Raw genomic sequence first — 21,983 nt, 5'->3', positions numbered from 1 at the left:
TCATCCCTCAGCCCAACGCTGTTCAATATCTACATGGCACCACTCACCCAGGTCGCTCGACAACACAGCCTCAACATCATCTCCTACGCCAACGACACCCAACTGATCATATCCCTCACCAATGCCCCCCACACCACCAAAGCCAACCTCCACAGGGGAATGAAGGCCGGTGCAGAATGGTTGAAGGTCAGCAGGCGGAAGCAAAATTAAGAGAAGACGGAGATCCTCATCCTCAGCACCACCCCATCATCCTGGGCGACTCCTGGTGGCCAACATCGCTAGGAACAGCCCCAGCACCCATCGACCACGCACACAACCTGGGTGTCATCCTCAAATCCACCCTCTCCATGACCAAGCAAGTGTACACTGTCTTCGGTCATGCTTCAACACCCTCCGAATACTCTGCAGGATCTTCAAATGGATTCCCTCCCACACAGGAATAAGCATCACCCAGGCACTCGTCACCAGCACACTGGACTGCGGCTACACCCTCTATGCGTGAACAACAAACAAGCTCCTGAGACGGCTGCAATGCATCCAGGATGCCTTGGCACCACTGATCATGGACACCCCCCCCGACGCAGTCACATCACATCCCACCTGAGAGGCCTTCATTGGCTCACCGTCAACAAGAGGATCACCTTCAGACTCCTCATCCACGCACACAAAGACCTACACAATGCCGGACCAGCATACCTCATCGGCCAACTCAGCTTCTACACCCCCACCCGCAGCCTCCACTCTGCTAACCTCGCCCTCGCAACAGTTTCATGCCTCCGCAACAAAACCGCCGTCAGAAGATCCTTCTCCTACCATGCCGCCAATACCTGGAACACTCCCCAAACCAACTTACTTCAGACCCAGGACATGTTGGCCTCCAGAGAACTCCTCAAGACCTGACTCTTTGATCAGTAGCAGTCCCCTCCCCTCCCCTCAGCCCCTTGAAACGCTCACAGGTATGCAGCGTACTTTACAAATATCCTGATTGATTGAGAGTCCCATTGTCAACTGCAGGATCTACTTCATACTTCTCAGCAACACTCAGTAGGCACTCCACAACCACTGGCCCAAAAGCACCATATATGCACGTCTCGCATCCAACACCCCGTTGCCTATAGTCCATCCAGCCTGCCTTGCCTTGTGCAACATTCATCACTTCCACAGTCCAAATGCATGCGGGTGATATTTTGCACACAACAGCAAAGAGACCTGGGAGTCCCTCACTGGAGACAGACACATTACCCATGACCTGTACACCTTCATGAGACTCTTCCGTAACTGTCTGTCAGAGCAGTATGGCAAGCCAGCCCACCCCCCCAAGAAGATAGTAACTACCACGTGTGAATTTCCCTCCATGGATGTAGTTGATCATACATTGTGACCTATGTGTGTCCACAACCAGACTCAGATCCCACTGTATGGATGGCTTGAGTTTGTTCAGCACTCTGGCATACTTTGAGATATCCCTACACGTATATCGTTGACTCACGTCAAAAATAAATCAACATCAATACGTATTGTGTTAGTTATTATTAATTCTCCATCTTGTGAGTGAATTGTGAGTAGGGGTTAGGTGCTGTACAAACATGTGGGGAATCCAAAGTTCACAGAGGGAGATGTGATGCCTTGCAGTTTTAGTCAACAGAGTCAAGACCACAGTGTTTGGCATCATTGGTGACACTGCAACAAGTCCATGTGGGAGAGTCAGACAGTCAATAAGGGGATGCTGTTCACACAATGGCAAGATGCCAGACCAGATGACCTGGGAGATGCACATGGCCCTGTGCCTCTCAACGTCTTCTCTGTAAACGACCCACCTTCCTTGGGGGACCCTCATGTGCAGGCCTTGACGATGCCTGGGACTCTCCATCGGATGATTCCACCTCCTCCTCCCTCCCTGTGCCTCTTTGGAGTCTGCTGCAATGTTTCTGGCCTGGTGACACAGGGAGGGTGCTGCATGTTATCAGCAATCCGATGGAGTGAGTGGATAATGTCCCTATGCACTGCCAACAGCTCAGCCAGTGTTGCCTCCATCCGTCCAAGTTGTCGTCGTTGACTGGCATGTTGCTGTGCCTGCTGGTCTTTTAAAGCGATGAGGGCCCCCACTCCCTGGCTGAACTCCCTGATGTCCCGCCGGTAGTCCTCCATGATGTTTCTGAGTTCAGACATACCGGGCCCTGCAGCTTGCTGGTCAGGTTCTTGCCCCCGCCTTGAGACACTCCCACCACCCCTGCCCACACAAGCATGGCCTGCTGTTGTGGTCACATCAGGGCGCCGGGACCCCTGAAGGCTGACAGTGGTGGTGTTGTCTGCCACCTCCTGGGTGCCCGGCGAACGGTGTCCCTCATTGTCAGACGGGCTCCGTTGTGGATTGTGGGCAGGGCTCCGAGCTGTCTGCTGGGATGTGGCAGGAATGGGTGTGGTGGTTGGCGCAGACGCCCCATGTCCAGCTGCTGCACGGGTTTGGGATCCAGAGGTGCCAGGTTGGTCGTGATCATCCATGGAGTGGTGAGAGGCGTCACTGTTGGTGGGGTCAGGGTCCTGTGGAGCCTGGGACTGTGATCCATCTTCCCTCTGGTTGGGGTTAGATTGCGCACGTTGCCGTGTGGGTGTGAGAGACAGACAATGTTAATGGCATTTAATGGAATATGTACTTTTCATGAACATTGTCATTATCACTGTTACACCTGCTTATGATTTTTCTCACTGTTCACTTGTGATGTCACATTGATCTGTGTTCATGACTCATTTCAATGTGAGGGTCTATTTACTTATCAGCAGGGATTTGGCTGTCATTGTGCACCACAGCTATGCCAGCATGGATGCAAGACATTAACACTGCAGATCACCATGGTGGAAATACCAAACAACTGCATCACACATCTGTGCCATAGAAGTGGCACATTGCTGGAGTTGTATTGCTGGTACTACGCAGATCCAGCAATGCTCTGTGTGGGCCTATCTGCAAAATGCTCTGTCAATCCTTACGTCTGCTTCAGGCATGCACAGGATTTTGAGGCAGCATGCACATACAAGTGGCAGAGTGAAATGTTTAAGATTTCATTCAGCCACTTTTGGGAGGTGTTGCTGTGCCGTAAGGAGTAGCTACGGCATCGTGATATGAGTGCAAGGGACTTGTGAATCAGCTCTGTGCATTTCTTGCTGGAATGCTTCATCTGATCGGGATTTGTTGTGTTACATGACGTTTTGGACAGCGGGGCACTACATTAACTGGCCCAGCTTGGTATGTTTAGGCAAGGGGTGTGTGTGACAGGCTGTGCTGGTATTTGGAGTGTGAGTTGCAACTGTGCCTCACTCATGGTGTGGCTGTCCCCCCATGGAGCATGCTGCCATGACCATGGTTGTGAGTTACTGTGCAAGATATCTGACCTTGTTGTCCTAATGTTAGTGTTTGCACTGGTCACAGGAGGGCCTTGTGCTGCATACACCAGGGCCCAGTGTCAGCTATGTTGACATTACTTTCTCACTCCCTGTACAATGACCATGGTCCATGTGTGTGTACCTGGACCATATGGGATGAGTGGGACACTGCTGTAAGTGATGTGTTGCTATGGCACTATCAGGACTGTCACAGGTTAGGGCTGTAAACATACACACAAGTAGTTGTTGTATGATAATGATAATGCCCCCCTTTCACTGAGCACTGCTGGGGGTCCTGTGCACCCACCTCATTGTTTCTGGGCACTGCTGGGAGTCCTCTGCACCCACTCCTCTTATGTCTGTACACTTCTGGGAGTCATATCCACCCACCCCTGTCATGTCTGTGCAATGCTGGGAGTCATAGCCACACCCTCTCCTATGTCTGGGCACTGTTGGGAGTCCTCTGCACCCACCCCTGTCATGTCTGGGCACTGCTGGGAGTCATATCCACCCACCCCTGTAATGTCTGAGCACTGCTGGGAGTCATATCCACACACCCCTCCTATGTCTGGGCACTGCTGGGAGTCATATCCACCCGCCCCTGTCATGCCTGAGCACTGCTGAGAGTCATATCCACACACCCCTCCTATGTCTGGGCACTGCTGGGAGTCATTTCCACCCACCCCTGTCATGTCTGGACTATGCTGGGAGTCCTCTGCACCCACCCCTGTCATGTCTGGACACTGCTGGGAGTCATATACACCCCCCCTGCTATGTCTGGGCACTGCTGGGTGTCATATCCACCCACCCCTGTCATGTCTGGGCACTGCTGGGAGTCATATCCGCACCCCTCCTATGTCTGGGCACTGCTGGGAGTCATATGCACACCCCCCTCATATGTCTGGGCACTGCTGGGAGTCAAATCCACACCCCCCTCCTATGTCTGGGCACTGCTGGGAGTCATATCCACACCCACCCCTTCTATGTCTGGGCACTGCTGGGAGTCATATACACCCCCCCTGCTATGTCTGGGCACTGCTGGGTGTCATATCCACCCACCCCTGTCATGTCTGGGCACTGCTGGGAGTCATATCCACCCACCCCTGTAATGTCTGAGCACTGCTGGGAGTCATATCCACACCCCCTCCTATGTCTGGCCACTGTTGGGAGTCAAATCCACACCCCCCTCTATGTCTGGGCACTGCTGGGAGTCTTATCCACACACCGCTGTCATGTCTGGACACTGCTGGCAGTCCTCTGCACCCACCCCTGTCATGTCTGGACACTGCTGGGAGTCATATACACCCCCCCTGCTATGTCTGGGCACTGCTGGGTGTCATATCCACCCACCCCTGTCATGTCTGGGCACTGCTGGGAGTCATATCCGCACCCCTCCTATGTCTGGGCACTGCTGGGAGTCATATGCACACCCCCCTCATATGTCTGGGCACTGCTGGGAGTCAAATCCACACCCCCCTCCTATGTCTGGGCACTGCTGGGAGTCATATCCACACCCACCCCTTCTATGTCTGGGCACTGCTGGGAGTCATATCCACCCACCCCTGTCATGTCTGAGCACTGCTGGGAGTCATATCCACAACCCCCTCCTATGTCTGGGCACTGCTGGGAGTCATATCCACAACCCCCTCCTATGTCTGGGCACTGCTGGGAGTCATATTCACCCACCCCTTTCATGTCTGGGCACTGCTGGGAGTCATATCCACCCACCCCTGTCATGTCTGGGCACTGCTGGAAGTCATATCCACACCCCCCTCCTATGTCTGGGCACTACTGGGAGTCATATCCACCCACCCCTGTCATGTCTGGGCACTGCTGGGAGTCATATCCACCCACCCCTGTCATGTCTTGGCATATCCACACCCCCCTGCTATGTCTGGGCACTGCTGGGAGTCATATCCACCCACCCCTGTCATGTCTTGGCACTGCTGGGAGTCATATCCACACCCCCCTCCTATGTCTGGGCACTGCTGGGAGGCATATCCACCCACCCCTGTCATGCCTGGGCACTGCTGGGAGTCATATCCATACCCCCTCCTATGTCTGGGCACTGCTGGGAGTCATATCCACCCACCACTGTCATGTCTGGGCACTGCTTGGAGTCATATTCACACACCCCTCCTATGTCTGGGCACTACTGGGAGTCATATCCACACCCACCTCCTATGTTTGGGCACTGCTGGGAGTCATATCCACCCACCCCTGTCATGTCTGGGCACTGCTGGGAGTCATATCTACATACCCCTCCTATGTCTGGGCACTGCTGGGAGTCCTATCCATATCCCCCTCCTATGTCTGGGCACTGCTGGGAGTCATATCCACCCACCCCTGTCATGTCTGGGCACTGCTGGGAGTCATATCCTCACCCCCTCTTATGTCTGGGCACTGCTGGGAGTCATATCCACCCACCCCTGTCATGTCTGGGCACTGCTGGGAGTCATATCCACACACCCCTCCTATGTCTGGGCACTGCTGGGAGTCATATCCACCCACCCCTCCTATGTCTGGGCACTGCTGGGAGTCCCCTCCACCCACCCCCGTCATGTCTCTGCACTGCTGGAAGTCATATCCACATCCCCCTCCAATGTCTGGGCACTGCTGGGAGTCCTGCCCACCCACCCCTCATATGTGTGGCCTATGCTGGGATTCCACCCATGTAACATGAGTTGTTTGTATACTCACCAGGCTCCACGACTCCTTCAATTCCATGTACTCCCACCAATGGTAGCAGGGTCATGACCTTCTCCTCCCAGGGCTGGTACTCTACTGGTCTGCGGGGACCACCATCTCCAGTGTACTGTCTCTGGGCGTAGTACTCGTCCATCTTCCACTTGACCATCCTCCGCAGATCGTACCACCTGGCCTGGCAAACCGTCCTGGTGCGCCTGATGGGTGCAACAGCATTGACCTTATTGACGATCCTCTCCCACATTTGTGTTTTCTCAGCTATGCTGGTCTGTCTAACCAATGTGCCAAACAGCTTTGGCTCGACTCTGATGACCTCATCTACAAGGATCTCCTTCTCCTGGTTTGTGAACTTTGGATTCTTTGGTCCTGACATGTTGTGGGATGAATGTGTTTGGGGGGGAGTGAGGGTGTGTGTGGATGGGGGTGTGTGGGTCTGAATGTGAAGAGGGTGTGTGGGTCTGAATGTGATTGTTGGTATGTGTGAATGTGAATGTGTGCAGTTTTTGGTGTGTTGTCAGTCTCTAGGTAAATGTGTATGTTGCAAAGAATGCTGGTTTGTGTGTGTGGGCCCTTTTTATTGGCCCAATTGTGGGTGTGGCTTAGTTTGAATTTTTGGGTGGATGTGTTATGAGGGATGGGTTTGAGTTTGGCCCTCTTGTTTGTCAGTTTGCTTGTGGCCAGGACATTGTTTAGCTATGGTTTGTAGGCAGGGGATATGTTTTGTGGTGTTGTGCGACTCGTTTGCACACTCCTTCTGCTTTTTTATGTGTTCGCATGAGTTTTTTTGCGGGGGATTCGTTGCGTACTGTAGTGTGCAGCTCACTCATACGCGACGTATTTCGGGGGTACGCATGGGGTTCGTTGAGGTGGGGTTTGTTTTCGTACTTTATTGTGTGGCTATGTCATACGTGACGTATTTACGGGGTACGCGTGCGCTTCGTTGAGGTGGGGTTTGTTTCCTAATTTATTGTGTGGCTCTCTCATATGCGACGTATTTACGGGGTACGCATGCGCTTCGTTGATGGGGGTTCATTTCGTACTTTATTGTGTGGCACGTTTTAGTGGGGTACGCGTGCGCTTCGTTGTGGGGGGTTCGCCTATTATTTGATTGTGCGGTTCGCGTATACGCGATGTTTTCCGTACAAATCGCACTTCATACATGACAGTGTTTTCCCGTATGAATGGTGTTCACGGTCTCCGGTCCGGATCGTATTTGGCGGGTCGTACGGCATGTTTAGAAATCGTACGGTTCACTAGCCGAATCCGTGTCGTATGATTCTTCGCTTGTTTTTCGTACGGTTCGTAAACATTCGTACGGAATCTTTGAAAACGGATCGTACTATGCAATTCGGACAGTTTTTTATGAATCATACGGAAACGGCTACAAATACGAATCGTATTCCCGAATCCGAAACGACCCCTAAGTAAAAGACAAGAAAACTGCTAAAATGTTCTAGCCATCAAACAAACTCCATTCTTACTTTTAAAATTGTCAAAAAATTTTAACACATATTTCAAACACAGATAATGTAAACTAAGACCCCCAAAAAAGACAACTTCACATATAAATAAAATTCGTAGCATAAAACATAGTTTGCTTTCTTTCCACAGACCACTTAAAAAAGAAAAGCAGCAAAAATGTAAGAAAACATCAACATTGAACTGCAAATAAACAACACTTGGTAAGTATATAATAAATACACATGTACTATAATTCATGCCTAATATATAACAAGGTTACAATTTTACTTCATGATATAACTTTTCTATTTTTGAAATACTTTAAAAAATAAATGCAACATATTAATCATAAAATTCCAAACTACATTTAATTTGGGTAGGTGCTGGACACTGAACGTAATTAAGTCACTATTCCCACTCCAATCTACATTAAATTAGGGTAGGTGCTGGACACTGAACCTAATAATAATAATAATAATAAAACCATATTTAGAGCGCCTGGTTACACTCAAGACGGTGTGTCCCCGCGCTAAAATCACTGCTGCTCCAAGAGAGACAGAAATCCAGAAGCGAGTGGCCTAGATCGAGAAGAACAAGAAGGCTTTATTTACGTAGAAAGAGATGGGTTTTAAGTCTCAGTCTGAATCTGGCTTCAGAGGGTTCCATACGCAAGTCATGTGGAAGTTCATTCCAGTATTTACTTGCTAAAAACCTGAAGGAGGGACCTCCCATCCTGGCCTTGTGAATACGGGGAAGTTGGAATAGCATCGCTCCGGCAGATCTTAAATTCCGGATAGGGCGATGGATGGTAAGAAGTTTTCGCAAGTAACCTGGGCCTTTTCCCTGGGCAATGCGGTGTGCAAAACAGAGCGCTTTAACCTTAATGCGTTCCTCAATAGGGAGCCAGTGAAGTTTAAATATTGCCGTCTTTCCTGATGCTCTGCGGGGTAGGTTGAGCACCAGGCGAGCGGCAGCATTTTGAACGCACTGCAGTTGGTGTATACCTTTTTTACTTAAGCCTAAGAGCAGAGCATTGCCATAGTCCAGATGTGGTGTGACTAGAGCGTGGATAAGTGTCTTCCTGGCGCTGATGGGGAGAAGGTCAAGAACTTTGCGAAGAGTTTTGAGTATACCAAAACATCTTCCGGTGATTTTACTGACCTGTTGTTTAAAAGAAAGCTCCGCGTCCAGCATGATTCCAAGGTTTCTAACGGATTCAGCCGGGGAGGGAATCACGCCTAATTCAGTGGGCCACCATGCATGCGACCAGGTCAAGGGGGACTTGCCAACAACCAACAGTTCTGTTTTGTCGCCGTTTAGGCGCAGGCAGTTGTTGTTCATCCACCCTGCCACCGATAGCATGCAGTTGGAAAAGTTGGTGGCGTCTTCTATCTGATTGTGCGTGAGTTTAATCATCAGTTGGGTATCGTCAGCGTATGTGACGATATCCACTCCGAAGGCTTCCACAATGTGAGCCAGGGGTTCAATGTAAAGATTGAACAACGTAGGGCTCAAACTGGAGCCCTGTGGAACCCCATGTCTCAGCTTCCGATGTATCTGAGAAGTCCTATTTTCCAGAAAAGATCTGATCCATTCATAAGCAGATCCCTCCACTCCCATGTCTGAGAGGTGAGACAGCAGCGTCGGGTGCAGCACGGTGTCAAAAGACATTCTGTGGAGAAGAGAACAGCTGACTCCGTCGAGTGGCCTGCTCTAAACCCTGACTTTGTGGAATGGAGGAGGGATTCCTCCTCAAGGTATTTCATGAGTTGGCTGTTAACCACTTTCTCCACAACTTTCCCACAGAAAGGAAGAAGGGAAATAGGGCGGAGATTCTGTAACTGGGAGATATGAACGTTGTTTTTTTTTTTCAGAGGGATGACTTGGGCCGTTTTCCATGCATCAAGCACATGGCATTCTTGAAAGGACAGGGTGATCATGTGTCCAATCTGGTCGATCATGCATTCTAGGACTCCCTTACAGCGATTAGGAGGAATCACATCATAGGGGGAGCCAGACTGGATGCTGTTCGCAATATTAAGCAGATCTTGCCTATCAGGTACTTGAAAGCAAGTCAGATGGGGTTTGATGACAGGGTCATTTCCCACTTCCGTACGTTTAACCAACAGGTCCATACCGCCTGTAAAAGTGGTATGTATTATATCCACTTTGTTTACAAAGTAATCTGCCATGTCATCACATAGCTCATTGGAGAAGGTGTCTTGGGCCTCAAGTCTGGTAGGGGCCGTACGCTCTTTATAAATAGAGAAAAGTTCTTTGGTGGGCTTGTTGGCAGATTCTATACGTTCCCTAAAATGAGCGCCTTTGGCTGCTCTCACGAGTTTGTGGTATTTTTTTTAACTCTCTTTTGTATTTAAGCTTACATTCTGGGTTGTAATTTTTCCTCCAGCCTCGTTCGAGGTTTTTGCATTTGGCTTTGGCTTCCTTAAGCTATTTGGAAAACCATGGGGCAGTTATGGTTTTTCTGGCAGGGGGATTGAGTGTCCATGGCGCAACTGTGTCCAGCGCCCTGGACATCCATTTTTCATAGTCGTCCCACGCCTCTAGCAGAGTGTCGCTACAAGGGGGAGGTTCCATGAGCAAGGCAGATTTAAAGGTTTCCTTCTTCCAGTCTCTTCGTTTCTGGGGCCTGGTCTTGATCGTCCTGATGTCCTGTGGGGCACCTTCTACCTCGAAGGGAATAATAAAATGATCAGACCATGTTATTCTGATTGGAGTGGAAACTTTGATACCCTCCCAACTAGCAAATACGGGGTCCAGGAGGTGATCTAATTGGTGCGACGGGGACACTGCTTGTAAGTTGAGTGACAGGGATTTCAGTGCATCAATCACAGCCTGTGCCTCCCCGCAATTAATATCCTCGAAGTGGAGGTTAAAATCTCCAAAGATGAGGAATTTTTTATACCGGAGTGCAGGCTGGGTTACCAGTTCTGTCAATTGATTTCAGAACTGTGTGGTCCTGGCAGGGGGACGATACAGGAGGCATCCGTTAATGATGTTTTTAGGGTTAGCTTTTATCATAAAAAAGCCACTCTCACTGTTAGGCAGTGTGGCCTTCTCTAAAGTGCATTGTAGATCGCATTTGTAGATTAATGCCAGTCCCCCTCCTCTCTGCCCTTCTCTATCAATTCTGAGCAGACAATAACCTGGGGGAACAGCTTCCAGAATTTCGGGCGTCGAGGCTTCGTCTAGCCATGTCTCTGTTAGGAAGAGCACATCAAGGTCCCCCTCTTTCAACAGATCATGTATCTCTAATTTGTGCTTTTTCATGGATCTGCAGTTTAATAGTGTCATTTTTAATGTGGTCGGTACCGGCTCATCGCTCTTCCGCCCTTGGGTGGTAAAGTTGCAAGTCTCGCAATGCAGCGACAGCAAGTCCACTAACAGTGTGTGGCAACAGCTGTTTTTAAAATCAGGACAAAGGGCTAGTAATTCATTTGTAGTATAACGATATTTTTCTATATTAATACCATCAGTGTCAACGAGGGCGAGAGGATCAGGAGGTTCTGCCCCGCGCCCCGTCCGGCCGCGGACGGGCGCTGACGGGCAGGACTCTGGCACGACTCCGGCACGAATGCGGCGCGACCGCTGTTCGCGTCCGCTGTGCGGAGCCATGACTAGTTGTTTAAGTACTGGCGACTAGAGCGCCGATCGAAGAGTGCCCAATGTAAGATGGCTGCCGCCGATTTGCACAACCCCCGGAGCCTCAGCCCTTCAATCGGCCGAGAGCCGCCTGAGGTGTGTAAGTAAGGGAATTGATGCTAAATATCGGCGGAATAAAGTGCAAGGTGCTAGGGGGTCCGTGCCACAACAAGGAGTGGTAAGAGATAGATAGAGCATCATGATAAAATCCGTGCGCTCTAAGTGACAGGAAGGGGGGGGAGCGGACACAAAGGAGCAGCAGCAAAGAGCAAAGTACAAAATTAAAAACGCTATCTGATTAAAAGTCTCCCGGCTTCCGCCTCAGGAGAAGTGTGAGCAGTAATCTCTCGCCTGCTCTCTGGGGGCTGTTTAAGTACTGGCGACTAGAGCGCCGATCGAAGAGTGCCCAATGTAAGATGGCCACCGCCGATTTGCACAGCCCCGGAGCCTCAGCCCTTCAATCGGCCGAGAGCCGCCTGAGGTGTGTAAGTAAGGGAATTGATGCTAAATATCGGCGGAATAAAGTGCAAGGTGCTAGGGGGTCCGTGCCACAACAAGGAGTGGTAAGAGATAGATAGAGCGTCACAATAAAATTAGTGAGCACTAAGTGACAGGAAGGGGGGGGAGCGGACACAAAGGAGCAGCAGCAAAGAGCAAAGTACAAAATGAAAAACGCTATCTGATTAAAAGTCTCCCGGCTTCCGCCTCAGGAGAAGTGTGAGCAGTAATCTAATTAATTAACTATTCCCACTCCAATCTACATTTAGGGGTCGATTCCGATCCGGTAAAAAGCGCTCCGAATTGCCGTTCGGAGCGTTTTTCCCCGTACGAATCGTACCCGTAGGCGTCCCCGTACGATTCAGCAAGTACGATCACAATCTAAAGCATCACTCCGTACGGCTCGTAAAAATCGCCGTACGAATCGAAAGTCCATACGAATTGCAGTCGGCTGACGCTCGACGCTACGTCCGAACGTAAAAAGAGCGCGTCTCCCGAACCAGGAAGTACGATCCGTGTAGAACACACTCCGTACGGCTCTTTTTCTACGAGAGCTCAAAACTACCGTAAAACCACACTCTGGCACGAACCGCACCCCGGTACGCGACAAGCAGGACATGAACGCCATCGTCCGTCTCATCCCTATCCTGTACGGCCACCACCTCGCACTTAGAAACCGACGACGGCGCAGAAGGTGAGTACAACGAAGTCCAACATACCTGTACGTGTTGCCACACGCGCACATCTCCATTGCACGACTGTAATGTCTGGGTACGTTGGTCCACACACTCCCGCACTTCACCAATGTAATACGGAGACGTACCACACCTACGTCATCGAAGTACATCACCGCACTTCACCAGTGTAATACGTGCCGCATGTACGTCATCCAGCTCGGGGTACGGTACGTCACCGCACAACACCAGTGTAATACGGAGACGTACCGCACCTATGTCATCGACCTCGGGGTACGGTACGTCACCGCACAACACCACTGTAATACGGAGACATGCCGCACCTGCGTCATCAAAGTACGTCACCGCACTACACCAGTGTAATACATGCCGCATGTACGTCATCCAGCTCGGGGTACGGTACGTCATCGACCTCGGGATACGGTACGTCACCGCACAACATCAGTGTAATACGGAGACGTGCCGCACCTATGTCATCGAAGTACGTCACTGCACTTCACCAGTGTAATACGTGCCGCATGTACTTCATCCAGCTCGGGTACGGTACGTCATCGACCTCGGGGTACGGTACGTCACCGCACAACACCAGTGTAATACGGAGACGTGCCGCACCTACGTCATCGAAGTACGTCACCGCACTTCACCAGTGTAATACGTGCCGCATGTACGTCATCCAGCTCGGGGTACGGTACGTCATCGACCTCAGGGTACAGTACGTCACCGCACAACACCAGTGTAATACGGAGACGTGCCGCACCTACGTCATCGAAGTATGTCACCGCACTTCACCAGTGTAATACGTGCCGCATGTACTTCATCCAGCTCGGGTACGGTACGTCATCGACCTCGGGGTACGGTACGTCACCGCACAACACCAGTGTAATATGGAGACGTGCCGCACCTACGTCAGCGAAGTACGTCACCGCACTTCACCAGTGTAATACGTACCGCATGTACGTCATCCAGCTCGGGGTACGGTACGTCATCGACCTTGGGGTACAGTACGTCACCGCACAACACCAGTGTAATACGGAGACGTGCCGCACCTACGTCATCGAAGTACGTCACCGCACTTCACCAGTGTAATAGACGTGTGGGACATACGTCTGCTATGTCATTGTAAGTGTAAGTATCAGAGTGTGTGTGTATACAACACCCCCACCAGTGCCCACCAGTGCCCACCAGTGCCCAGCATCAGAGTGTGTGTGTATACAACACCCCCACCAGTGCCCACCAGTGCCCAGCATCAGAGTGTGTGTGTGGCTGAGACCCTCACCACTGCCCAGCAGTGCTCAGCATCAGAGTGTGTATGTGGACATCACCCCCACCACTGCCCACCACTGCCCACCAGTGCCCAGCAGTGCCCAGCATTGCCCAGCATCAGAGTGTGTGTGTGGACAACACCCCCACCACTGCCCACCAGTGCCCACCAGTGCCCATCAGTGCCCAGCATCAGAGTGTGTGTGTGGACAACACCCCCACCACTGCCCACCAGTGCCCAGCATCAGAGTGTGTGTGTGGCTGAGACCCCCACCACTGCCCACCAGTGCCCACCAGTGCCCAGCATCAGAGTGTGTGTGTGGCTGAGACCCCCACCACTGCCCACCAGTGCCCAGCATCAGAGTGTGTGTGTGGCTGAGACCCCCACCACTGCCCACCAGTGCCCAGCATCAGAGTGTGTGTGTGGCTGAGACCCCCACCACTGCCCACCAGTGCCCAGCATCAGAGTGTGTGTGTGGACAACACCCCCACCAGTGCCCAGCAGTGCCCAGCATCAGAGTGTGTGTGTGGACAACACCCCCACCACTGCCCACCAGTGCCCAGCATTGCCCAGCATCAGAGTGTATGTGTGGACAACACCCCCACCACTGCCCACCAGTGCCCAGCAGTGCCCAGCATCAGAGTGTGTGTGTGGACAACACCCCCACCACTGCCCACCAGTGCCCAGCATCAGAGTGTGTGTGTGGACAACACCCCCACCACTGCCCACCAGTGCCCAGCATCAGAGTGTGTGTGTGGCTGAGACCCCCACCACTGCCCACCAGTGCCCACCAGTGCCCAGCATCAGAGTGTGTGTGTGGCTGAGACCCCCACCAGTGCCCACCAGTGCCCACCAGTGCCCAGCATCAGAGTGTGTGTGTGGCTGAGACCCCCACCACTGCCCACCAGTGCCCACCAGTGCCCAGCATCAGAGTGTGTATGTGGCTGAGACCCCCACCACTGCCCACCAGTGCCCACCAGCGCCCAGCATCAGAGTGTGTGTGTGGCTGAGACCCCCACCACTGCCCACCAGTGCACACCAGTGCCCAGCATCAGAGTGTGTGTGTGGACAACACCCCCACCAGTGCCCACCAGTGCCCACCAGTGCCCAGCCCTTACATCATAAACATACCATTGTTAACCATATTACCATCATGAGAATGACACATGCCAACATTACTATATTTAAACATCACACCAGCTCCCAGGCACACATCAGTCACAGACATCATCACACAAACTAAAGTTCAGAAAAAGAAAAGAATTGCTTTATTCAGCTGGTTCAAAATAGAAATCCAAATAAGAGTCTGTGCTCATTAAAGGCCAAGGGCCAGTCCAAATAAGTCTGAGCAACAGTTTGTGCCTCCATGGGTGTGATCACACCCAAACTTGCCTGCACATGGCGTTTAATCTGCTGTGGGAACTATGGGGGCACCATCTGTGGAATCCTCCGGCACCACATGGACAGGAGAGGGAAGGACAGGTGGAGTGGGTGCAGGTGTAGTGGATTCATCCACACTGGTTGGTGCATGGCCGAAAGTAGCCTCAAAAACCGGGCTGCACACCTCAGCCAGTGCGGAAAAACTACCACCTGAACCCGGGGACACATTGGGGGTGGAGGTAGAGGGCTGTGAGTCTGTTCCCCTGGGTGTGTGGATGCGTGTGTGAGGTGTCTCCCCTCTCCCTGTGGGTGTGCCTACATCCCCTTGAGATTGGATGCGTGGAGCTTTGAGCTTCTTATGGTGTGTGTGTGTGCTGGGTGTGTCTGACCTGTGGCGTGTGCGTGTATGCTGTGTAGGTATGTGAGAGGCAGAGGTGGATGGGTCTGAAGGATGGGGGGACAGATGCTGCTGGGTGTACAGAGTTGCCATCAGTGTTGACTCATGGCAGCCACACTCCGACGTAGATCAGACATGGCCGATGACATGCGCTCCATGAACGACACCAACTGTGTAATCAGTTGTGTATGTCCATGGAGGACAGTCAGCATGGATGTCTGACCTACTGCTATCTGCCGGAGTAGGTCCACAGTCTCAGCACTGAGGGCAGCAGGGGACACAGGGGCAGGGGCTGCGGTGCCGGGAACAAAGGAGACACGGGGGCTAGCACGGACCCTAGGGAGTCTAACGACTGGGAGGGTGGAGATGGTACTGGAGGAGGGGCAGCCATACAAAGATGAAGAAGTGACCATTGCTGCATATTCCCCCTCCTCCTGAGAGTCAGACTCGGAGTTGTCAGCATGGTAAGATGTGTCAGTCACATGTCCTCCGGCCTGCAGACTCTCCTCACCCTCCGTGCCACTGCCTCCCTCTGACTCCTCAAAGCAGGTGGCACTGTCGCTGGGTCCCTCTGCCTGGTCGGCGCCTGTGTCTCCTCCTGATTCAGATGATGATGCTGTGGGCAAGGAGAAGAATAAAAACATATCAGTCACCTGCACACATCAGACATATCACCTACAAATCATTTGGGCTCATTTTTAAACATGGCATGCATCATGAGTCACATGACACAGAACTCTGCACAATGATAAGTCTAGTTTTGGCCAATTGTGAGAGACACAACGCTCAATGTATAGTAGGATAAAAGCAACAGGCAAGGCAAAAACTTGTATGAGAGACACAATGATGATCCACTGCCTGACAACAGGATAGCTGATGATGCATCACATGCTCATTTACCCACCCTGCCACCCAAACCCAGACCTGGACATGTTTGATTTGCTTGGACCTTGTGCCACATGGGAAAAGTACTTCCTGAACTGAAATGTGATGCCATCCTTGGACCTGAACCAACTGTAACAACACCTTACACTGGCATCACAGCTGTTGACACCCAAGGCCTCATTGTGTGGCTGACCATCATTATTAGTTAGAAACAACATTCTACTTAATTGGCGAATATGCACACACGCACTGCCAAGTGTTAGTATGCATAAGCCCAAAATGTTGGACATGAACATTGTGCACCTGTAGCCAACACATGCCAATTCGAAAGAGTACCATGGACAAAGGCCACTGAAGCTGACTCGTGAAGAAAACACATGTTGACACTCAGGATCCGTGCCAAAGTATTAAGAATGGAAGACACAGTGCACATGTGGTGCTACATGTAATGTACCAACAGGTGTCACAGACCCCCCTCCAACATGATGATGTGCAAAGGAATATGCATACTGAGACATTGCACCTTAGGAGTACATGTGAAAAACAAACATCAGCCAAAGCGCAGGGCTAATGTGGAGTAGGGCAAGGCATGTAAAGTAGCAGCTGCAGAAACTGGGACATTCTAATGCCAATGCATGGAGTGCCTGTCTGACCACACCACTCAAACTATGGGAGTGTTACCATGCCTTGAAGCACTTCAGGGAGCATGTGACACACATGACAACAAACAGACATGTACCTACCCCCTTCTTGCTGCTGGCCCTCCTGCAACTGCCTATGGAGGTCTGGGAACACCACTTCCAGTACCCGGAGCATGTGGGGGGTGGGGTGTCGTGTGCCGCCATGCCGGCGTGGAGCTTCCAGCTTCAGCTGTACTCTGGTGATGCGGCGGGTCCAGCACCGGATATCCTGCCACCTCTTCTTGATGTTTCTGAGCCTCCTGCAAGGCCTCCCCTCACTCCTGACAGCCCTGGCGATGTCCACCCTGATTTCACCCTTCTCATAGGCAGATACCTGTCACAAATGTAAAGTAAAAGAGCATCAGTACACCTGGTCCATGTTCTAAACACACACATATGTGCACAAAATGCTTGATGACAACAGGGCATCGTAGGCTCCACACATTAGCATCATAGTCCAGGAGTATGTGGCCTGTGAGCAAACACTACTGCATTACATGCCATTGAAAGGCTACAGATGACATGACGGGTGCTAAACACTCTTAGAGCATGGCACTCACAGAGCAATGTATGCTACATCTGGGTGCACTGCAGCATGTGACACGCTGTCACAGACCCCACTACAACAAAGAACCCTCTTGAAACAACACTGTACACCCTGGCACTCACTCCTAACAACATTGCATCTATACACTATACATACACAGTGGATGAAATGTCACACACACAACAGGTGCACACTCCAAGGTATTGCACACATCACTCACCTGATCCCCTGGTCTCCCATACAGCTTGCTGTAGTTTGGCAGGAGGGCATCCAGCAGGGCCTTGTTCTCAGCATCAGTGAATGCAGGTGCCCTCTCCATGCTCAGCTAATCAGGGTCCAGAGGATTCAGAGACAGCAGCTGTGGTTAACACACCAATGTTGTGCAGGCAAGTGCCCTCCCACAGCCACATGCTGCCTTATATCTGTGCTGCAGAGGGTCTGTGAGTCCAAGGAGTAGTGTATGATAGGCCACCATAGTTAGCATCCTATGTTCCATCCAATCATATCACACATAAGGCCATTACACACATATGCATGGTTTGAAAACTGAGCCTGAACAACAACATTTGCAACATTGTATATTTTTGCCCAACTGAATTTACTAGAACACCTGTAGGAGGGTCAACAAACTCTGTATCCATGACAACCTGGTTGCATTTTGATCAGTATACTGTTCCCCTAGATGTTGCCTATGTATTTATTCAAATACCCATACAAGTACGGTGACATTGCAGTTGCTTATGCAACCCATTCAATGGTGTAACGAGGCGTACACACGCACGTATCATTGGGGTACGCTAGGCTCGCGTATGGCTGAAATGCAATAGGGAAACGAGGCGTACACACGCACGTACCATTGGGGTACGCTTGGCTCGCGTATGGCTGAAATGCAATAGGGAAACGAGGCGAACACATGCACGTACCATTGGGGTACGCTTGGCTCGCGTATGGCTGAAATGCAATAGGGAAACGAGGCGTACACACGCACGTACCATTGGGGTACGCTTGGCTCGCGTATGGCTAAAATGCAATAGGGAAACGAGGTGAACACACGCAAGTACCATTGGGGTACGCTTGGCTCGCGTATGGCTGAAATGCAATAGGGAAACGAGGCGAACACACGCACGTACCATTGGGGTACGCTTGGCTCGCGTATGGCTGAAATGAAATCGGGAAACAAGGCGTACACGCACGTACCATTGGGGTACGCTTGGCTCGCGTATGGCTGAAATGCAATAGGGAAACGAGGCGAACACACGCACGTACCATTGGGGTAGAACGCGTCAGACATGCTCAAGTGAACGAATGTGTAGGCTGCGTCCCTGTCCTCCTCCATGTCACCATTGGGAGAGTGACACCAGGAAATCCCATAGCAGGGATGTAGTCTACACTCATGTCGAGGATGTGGATGCATACATCAGCATGGCATCCATACATCAGCATGCCCCAGGTGTGGCAGACATAGAAGAAGCACAGGGACTGTGACCTTGTGACTCAGTTGATGTGTGAAGAGCTGGCGAGACATGTCATCAACCATATTGCACATGTGCATCACATGCATTCAACACTTCACACCGGAGTAAAGTCTGCAACATATTGTGATGCACATCAACACTGGAATGGCACACCATTCATTACAGGGAACTGGCACATGATGACAGCAACATGCCCACTGTCACAGAGGTGTAATAGCCGCACAGCATGACCCTGTGTGACCACGTCATGTGTGTGCCATGTGCGACATTGTGCATGCTGTTAGCATATGAAATTTACAGGTCAGTATCATATTACTCACCTTTGAATATCCCCAAGTGTCATCCTGGATATGGCAATTTCCGCTCAGCACTACACTTGTGTGTCGGTAGGCATGTCCTGCGGCTCAGCATGTGTTGTTGGCGTTGTGCGTGCCGTGATGACGTTGTCTGAGTACTCAGACGTCACCTCTGCGTGCACACGTCAGGTACTCTTTTTTTCACAACACAAGTGCTGGTCCCGTATGAGTGTAAGCGTACTCATTTTTGCACCAAAATCATAGTACGTTCACTTCTGACCATTTCACTTGGATTGTCTGACTCCGGATGGTGCCAATATGGATGTCCGTTTCAAAGCCTGTGAGGAATGCAAACGACTCATGTTGGTGACTGACCCTCACCGTTGGTGTCTCCACTGTTTTCACGTCAAGCACAACAACAAGAGCTGCTCCGACTGCCGGGAACACACATATGAATCCAGTTGTGATTGGACCCACAAGCCGCTCATACTTCAGCAGTTGGCCCTGCACCACTATAGCTCATGCTCTGGACGTAGGACGAGTGCCTGGGCGTGGGTGTTGAGACATCAGAGCCCCTGAATTAGACATCAGTCCTCCAGGTATCCCAAATAAGTCAAAGATATGTCATCGCACTTCCAAATCCCCACAATGCACGTGCAATGCTGCATGGGATTCGGGTGACACCGCCCACGCGGCTCTGTCAGATTTGCAGCCATTGTATCCTGCACCACGACCTCCGGGCCCTGCCCTGCATGTGATGCAGGAGGAGTAAGTGCACTTCATCATGTCCATGATGTCCCTCACCCCACCAACGGCCTACGCGTCGGCTCCTGGCCCAGCGGACCCGTCTGGGGGCACGAGCGCATCTGGTGAATTGCCCCTGACGCCATCACTCGCTTTGTCCCTGATGCAGGCGGCGCATACGTCCCGGAACCGCTGGGACAGACAGGATGTGAATGGTCATCCTGGTCCTCGCTGGTTCACCTCACAACCTCACTGGCAACTGTCCCCCAGGTGTCAGCCTTGGTGCCGTTCTCGGGTGGTGCTGTCCCCGATACCACACACTGTATGGCTGCAGCATGGAAACTGTGAGGCAGAACACCGCTATTAATGCTGCATGGGGAGTAAAACTTCAATGAGCCGGGCACAGCTCATTACAATGGATGTTAATGAGTATTGGTAGGATCATGAAGACCCACTGGCATGTGAGTGTCAGTCCCAAGACGACAGAACAGGTGGACTGGGGGATGCAAGTGGTCTGGACACCTAGCCTGACACTGGTGATGTCTCTACTCCAAACGTGTTTTTGGATGAGCGGGCAACGTACAGTGTAGTGTTTACGTGGCCGGCCGGAGCCTTGCCCCTTCATCTCCCCGTTGCCGCCGTGAGGACCAACCTCCTCACTGAGGTCCTTCAAATCCACTCACCCTCTGCTGAGCCTCTGCAGGCCTATCTTCAGGAATGTACTGTATCTATATTGGCCAGCATGTACAGGCATGCTGCATGTTTGGCTGTAGATAGGCACGTTGTCAGACGCCCACACCCCTCCCCGGACTGACCATGTTCCCTGTCCTCCCACCCCACCCCAGAGAGCATGGGCATCCAGGCCCCCAAATCACAGACCACATTCCCGTTAGCTCCGCTGTAGAGGGTATCCAAGAGGTATGAGCACAACGCAAACATGTCATCATCCTCCCTGAGTCTGGGAGTGGGGTCTTCCAACATCACATGCCTCTTTGTCCGCTACCCACACTCTCTGTGGGACATGGTTGTGTAACTACTGGCAGAGTGTGCGTTGTAGGTACGGGCAATACTGGGCCACGCCCTTGTAGGATGAGAATCAGCGACACTGTCTTTTTTCCGGTGTGGCCTGGATAGCCCCGACTCACTGGGCAGATCGATGGCATCCAGGGAGACAAATTTGTCAAAAGCTTGTCATGTATTCAAAGTCAGGATTATGCTACTAACTACTGTTCCTTACTGATATTTTGTTACAAAAGGTAAGTAACTTGTCCATACAGTTCAGTACATCTGCTGTCGGAGCATCTATGTTGTGTCCTTGGCGTGATGACCTGGTTTCTAATGTACGCACACCATGCCACGTGTGTTAATTACCCGCTCATATGTGTGATGGCATCACAGACCATTTGTCACAAATCAAAGATTTATGCTGTATGATGATGGTCATGTAATAGTTAGGGAAAGTACACACCGCAACACGACTAAGGCAGAACTGTGCAAATGATGGCACATGTGGTGTGTGTGTGTGTATTGCTGTCAGCTGTCTGGATGTGCAGACAACCTCCTATTGACATTCACATGACGTGTGTCACTGACATGATACACTGTCAATGCTCACTAAGACCTTTCCAACCGATCATTTGTATGCATGTCATATCCATTCCACACACCACAGTTCTTTTACTTTTCACGGAGGAGTGGCTTGGAGCTGGCACATGTTACATCAGTGTGTATCCCACGCCACACTCCAAATTGTCTAGATTATTTGAAGCAGTGTTGCTTGTGCCATGTACATTGTTATTGTCGTAGTCAGACAGTTGAAGACATTTTCGATAAATTGTGTATTGTAGGGCACCCCCTCTGGAAAGGCCGTTGCCTGACTTGGAAGCCATGAGGGAGCGGAATTGCATCTGTCGT

This window comes from Lissotriton helveticus, chromosome 6, assembly GCF_964261635.1.
Source record: "Lissotriton helveticus chromosome 6, aLisHel1.1, whole genome shotgun sequence".
Classification (NCBI taxonomy): domain Eukaryota; kingdom Metazoa; phylum Chordata; class Amphibia; order Caudata; family Salamandridae; genus Lissotriton; species Lissotriton helveticus.
The sequence above is the reverse complement of the archived record's forward strand: the minus strand, read 5'-3'. Positions refer to the sequence as shown.